Source organism: Schistocerca piceifrons, unplaced genomic scaffold, assembly GCF_021461385.2.
Source record: "Schistocerca piceifrons isolate TAMUIC-IGC-003096 unplaced genomic scaffold, iqSchPice1.1 HiC_scaffold_954, whole genome shotgun sequence".
In the NCBI taxonomy this organism is placed as follows: domain Eukaryota; kingdom Metazoa; phylum Arthropoda; class Insecta; order Orthoptera; family Acrididae; genus Schistocerca; species Schistocerca piceifrons.
The window spans coordinates 131646-137500 of record NW_025729228.1 but is presented as its reverse complement, the minus strand read 5'-3'; positions in this window follow the sequence as shown (position 1 = coordinate 137500).

Below are 5855 nucleotides of genomic sequence, written 5' to 3'. Positions count from 1 at the left end.
AGGACCTTTGCTGATACCTCGCTGGCAAGGCGGTTTACTATGTTGAATGTGGTGGGATCTCTGATTAATTGATACGTATTGTTGTGAGGCAACTGGCTTCTTAGGTCACTGGCTACATCATCGAAGATGGGGCACTCATAGATCACGTGGTCCGGAGTACCCCATTCAGCTCCGCAGTCACACGAGGGGGTAGCCCTTTTCCCGAATCGGCATAGATATGCCGGATACGGTCCATGTCCTGTGAGGAAGTGCAACAGTCCCTTACTTGGCTGGAAATGCGTTAGTTGGAAGCGTTCTTTAATATTTGGGAGCAGCTGGTAAGTCCTTCGGCCTGTTGTGTCAGCATCCCAGAGTTCTTGCCATAACTCTTCTCCTCTCCTCTTAATGGCAAACTTGTCCCCCACCCGCACTCCCAAGATACTTTCAGTCTTATCTACATCTCCTCTTTTAACCCAGTACCAGGCTGCCTGTTCCCGGATTTTGATATCCAGGGGACACACCCCCATAAGTACTAGTAGTGCCCCTCCCGGAGATGTTCTGTACGCTCCGATGGAGCGCAAAAGCATGTTGCGTTGCACCCTCCTCACAGACATAGCGGGCACAACCCTCGTGAGCCTGTGTGCCCACACTCCGGAGCCGTAACCCATGATAGAGACAAGAATGGTATTGTGATATAACTTAATGAGTTCTGGTGGGAGATGGAATCTACTGTGTCCTATTGTGATTAAGTTGTTTAGAGCTTCGAGTGATTTTTGTGTTGCTGTTTCTATATGTTTGGCGAAATTCCACCTTTCGTCGATTATAACCCCTAAATACCGGGCCTCACGACGCCGAATCACTGGTGAGCCCTCGATTCTTACTGTTGGATTTCTGGCCAATTGGCCTTTCAGTAATAGGTATGTAGACTTGTTAGGCGCAATGGTCATTTTCGTGTTCTGGCACCACTGCGTGAGAATTGATAATGTCCTATTGATTTTGGGTTCGAGGTCCTCGCGACTTCGGCCGCCAACCAGCAGAAGGAGGTCGTCAGCGTAAGCTATCGCCTCTAGCACGTCCACACTGTTTTCCAAGCTCTCCAGAAGAGGCTCCATATTTATGTCCCAAAAGAGTGGCCCCAGGACAGAGCCCTGTGGACACCCCTTCGTGATCTTCTTGCCTATTCGCTCGCTAGGGGACGATAGCCAGACCTCTCTTTCCATACAATAGCTCCTGAGACAGCCGTATAGCGGCCCTGGACACTCCTTCTCCCGCAGGCAGGAGAAGAGCGAAGGCCACCACAGGTTGTCAAAGGCGCCACTGATATCCACCATGATGCCAACTATATACTTGTGCGGAGACGACCCACAGACCTCGGATGCGAGGGCAATTGCGTCACACGCAGATCGCCCCTGCCGAAAACCGAATTGCCTGTCACTCATCCCGCACAGCACTCGGTGTGCTGTCAGTCTGTCAGCTAGTAACTTCTCCAGCAGTTTGCCCAACAGGTCCAACAGACAGATGGGTCTGTAAGATTTAGCTTCTTTAGGGTCTTTGTCTTGCCCCTTTTTGATGATTACAACGTTGGCCTGCTTCCAGATTTTAGGGAATGTTCTGAGGCGCAGGGCCTCATTGTAAATTCTTGCTAAAGGTGTCACTAGTTGAGGAGCGAGGTACTGCACCACCTCCGCGATGATGCCGTCTGGTCCTGGGGCCTTTCCTTTCTTTAACGATTTAATGTGGGCTGCAACTTCTTCTTCAGAGAAAGGGTACACCATGATGTTATTCTCATAGTCTACTTGCAGAGCCTGCCTAATTAGGCGTTGTTCTTCTGTGTCCTCTTCCTCTTCATCATCAGGGAGGAGTTGGTGGAGAAGGACCTCAGCAGTTTCCTGCCAAGACCCAGTCATCCGATTTCCATCCCTGATTGTGGAGAGCACCATTGGCGACCTGATTTTTTCCCTTACTATTTTGTAAGGAGTGCCCCAGGGATCAATAGCCAATTGGCTGTGCACATATTTTTTCCAGCTTTCCAGCCTGACTGTTCGCAGTTCTTTCTGAAACTGCTCTTTGGCTTCCCTGTATGTTTGCAGCCATCTTTGTTTTTCTTCCCAGACGACACTTCGCTGGTAATACCTCCTCGCCCTCCTGACAGACTGACGCATCTGCCCTAGTTCCGCAGACCATGGTGATGGAGAAGCCGCAACGGCTCTCCTCCTGGTTGGTACAGCGGCCTTTACCGCCCTGGTAAGAGCGCCCACCAGATCTTCGGCGTGTTTGTTGACGTCATCGTCATCTTCCGGCCATGTCGGAGGGTCAAACTCTCCTGCGAGACGCTCCCAATTGGTCTTGTTATAATTTAGTTGTACCTCCCACCCTATGTCCCAGTGGCGCTCCTGATCTGTGATTGTGAATGTGATCAGGTTGTGATCGCTGGTAGTGTCTCCGTCAGTAACAGTCCAGTTTTGTGTATTGGCAGCGATATTGGCTGTCATCATTGTGATGTCAATATTGGTTCCATTCCCTCCCCCTCCTGTGTAGGTGGGGGGGTTTCCAGGTCTGTTGGCAATGAGGAGTTGTAGAGACATAATAGTCTCTTCCAGCTTGCTTCCCCTTTCATCTCGAGTGCCACTGTGCCATAGGGGGGATTTGGCGTTCACGTCCGCCACCACAACTGCCTTTCTGCCCCTCAGCACCGTTGCCACCTGCGTAAGTTGGTCAAGGTACATGTCAATATCTGTACCGTACTGAAAGTACATATTTATTAAATATATGACGCCATTTGGTGACTGCAGTTCAATAACATTGCAGTGGTCGTCCGAGAGGTGTGAGAGCACTGTTGCCCGCAGTGCCTTGTTGATTATTATGATGGTGGCTTTCGGGTCGTCTCCAAAACTTACTACTTGCCAGCTCATGGCAGCGTAGGCTATGTTCCCCGCAAGAGAGTATGGCTCCTGCAAACAGAGCACATCAAGACTCTTCTCCTCCACCACTCTCCGAAGTTCCTGCATGACCAGTCTACTATTGTGTGCGTTTAGCTGTCCTATCTTTATTTCTGTAACTATGGGAAATATGTGTGCACATATGATTCTGGGAAGGTTTTTGTCCCGTTGTAAGCTATTCTCCCATTGGATAGGACAGACTGATTATATATTTCCTCTAAATTAAAGGTTTCATTTCTTCTCTCAAACACCTTTCTTACTAGGTCACGCAGGGCACCGAAGTCAGTGGGGAGATTCATTGTCTTTAGTTGTACCCTGTCTACAGCCTCCATGGCCGAGAAGGTGACCTTGCGCCCGTATCTATGTCCTACCCGCACTAGATGTCGCAGTGCGGTGGTTAGGACAGCCGGCTCCTCCAGACGGGATAATTGTAGGGAATGCTCGAGATTGGGATATATTCTGACCGGATCAACCGCTGTTCTCACAGCTTTTGGTTGTCTCGAGTCAGTATTCACATTGGTGCTATTTATTTGTGTATTTGTACTAGTAACTGTATTGACCTGCACCGGCAATTCCAGCACAGGACTCCCTTGAACGAATGCCGGTCGGCCCACCGTTACAGGACGCCTGTCGCGAATTGCCTGATTTCCTGGCGTTTGCGATCCCCAGCAGTAGGGAGAGGGGGCTGCCACTTGTTCTTGTGAGTCCGTTTGGACGCACGCATCTTTCATTTTCTTTCTACCATCACTTCCTTCTGCAAGTGCTGCAAGAAATTGTTTGAATTGGGCTGCTCTTGCCGCATCCCTTCTCCTCTTGCATGGGGATTTTCTTTTAGGCATCCTGGGTGCTGTATTTGGCTCAGCCATAATCAGTTCTTGATATTAGTCTCTGCTCAAGCATCCTGTACGTCGGGCAGTTGCGACCGGAGGCATTGCAAGTCTTTTTGCCTCTCTTTATACATGGGATACAAATTGCCGGATTTTTGCAGTTTTTTCTGATGTGATTTTCTTCTCCACACCTGGAGCAAGCCGACTTCCTCTCACAGTACTTGTGTACATGATCAAGATCTCCGCAATTATGGCAGCGAGGTACCACCAAGAAGTCCCGCACATTTATGGCGTGGAAGCCAATGTAAATCTTACCCATTGAGGTTAATTTTTTCCACATCTGGCCAGAAACTTCTGCTACGTGATGCACAACGTCTTTGTCTCTTGGCCCTGTTTTGAATTTAAGTTTAAATTCATTTTTGAAGTCCTCAGCACTTATATCGTCAAAATTTTGATTACGAATTGTTTCTTGAAGTTCATTATTTTCAAATGTGACCGGTATGTCGTACATAATTACAAGCGGATTTCTCTTTTTCGGGGGTTCACATTTAACGGCTTTGCACAGTTTTTGGTTGTTGAGTATTTTGTTTCGGTCATCTACTGTTGCCACATCAACTATCACAACGTTCTTTGTGGCTTTTACTTTGTTGACTTTAATTTTATCCTTTACAGGATTAATCGTTGTTGTGAATATCTCTTGCACTTTTTTTGTGTCTTGACCGGGTAATGGTCGCAAAAAGACAGCAGTATCTGGTCTTTGTGATACTTTTACAATTGTATCTCTAGTAGTTTGGCTCTTAGGTGTCGTTTGAGCGACTACATTGGCCCATGACTTTATTGGCTGCTTGCGCAGCCTTTCATTCTCTTTCTGCAGTTCTTCAACCCGCCCCTCAAGCTTCGCATGAGCAATAGCCCAGGAGGCGAGTTCATTTTTTAACGTCAAGATCGCAGCCTGGCTGATCTTGCCATTTTTCACATTGGCTTCCAGGTATTGTGTAATCCTGGCATGCCTGTCACTGATACTTTCCTCGGTCTGCCCCGTGCCCCCTGATGGGGAGGGAACAGTAAGCAAAGAAGCCCTCGAAGGCGCACATGAATCGCTTGTCTCTGACTCGGCCATATTGTAGACAAGCGAAAAAAGGATTGGGAGCCCGTCTCTTGCCCCGGACCGGCTCCTCTGGCATGGGGGGGGACTCTTGCAGCTCGCCCACCGACCTCGCCCCTAGGTCAAGGGCACATCAGAGCTGCCAGGTTCAGCGCGCCGTTGCCAGCGCACTGGTCCTCGTCGAAGGCCTCGTCGTCGACGATTTCACACGACGCTCCTCGGCAAGTGCACCCCGCACTCCGGAGAGGCGGATGCACCCCTCGCCCTTCGCCGCCTACTAGCCCGAGCTTCCACCTGAAGGCCAAGGACCCACTCCTACTCAGGTGGTGGGTCGGTCCCCCAGTCGTTCGGCGGTCTGGGCCCATCTAACCTGGCCCAGGCGATGTCACCACCACCTGGGTTTGGCAGAACACGCCCCGGTTACCCAGGGGCGCGGCGAAGCACCCTTGCCGACTCGCGCCGTGATCCCACGCCGACAACCGAGGTCGCCGGCATGCAGAGCACCTGCTGGTCTGTGCCCTGCGAACAGAAAGGGACTGGTGTTCGGTCCCTCGACACAGCTCCCCCTGTGCCACGCACCCTTCGCTTTCGCATCGGGTTGGGTCGCAGCTCTCCCTTTTGACGCAAGGCAGAATGCCGAGCTTGACGTCTGGCACCACGGGAAGGCGGAAAGAGCTACTTGGGAAGGAGAGGCTGTAAGAGACGCTTCACTTCCCCGAGTGAGGACTGCCGCGGCACGCCCGACTGGAAAGCGATACGCCCCAGTGCGAGCCTCCGTGCCTTACGGCGCGCCGGCAACGGGCGGGCCCGCGCCGAAACGCGCCGTCAAGCGACTGACCTCACGCCAGACTCGGGACTCTGTTTGCATGTATTAGCTCTAGAATTACCACAGTTATCCAAGTAACGTGGGTACGATCTAAGGAACCATAACTGATTTAATGAGCCATTCGCGGTTTCACCTTAATGCGGCTTGTACTGAGACATGCATGGCTTAATCTTTGAGAC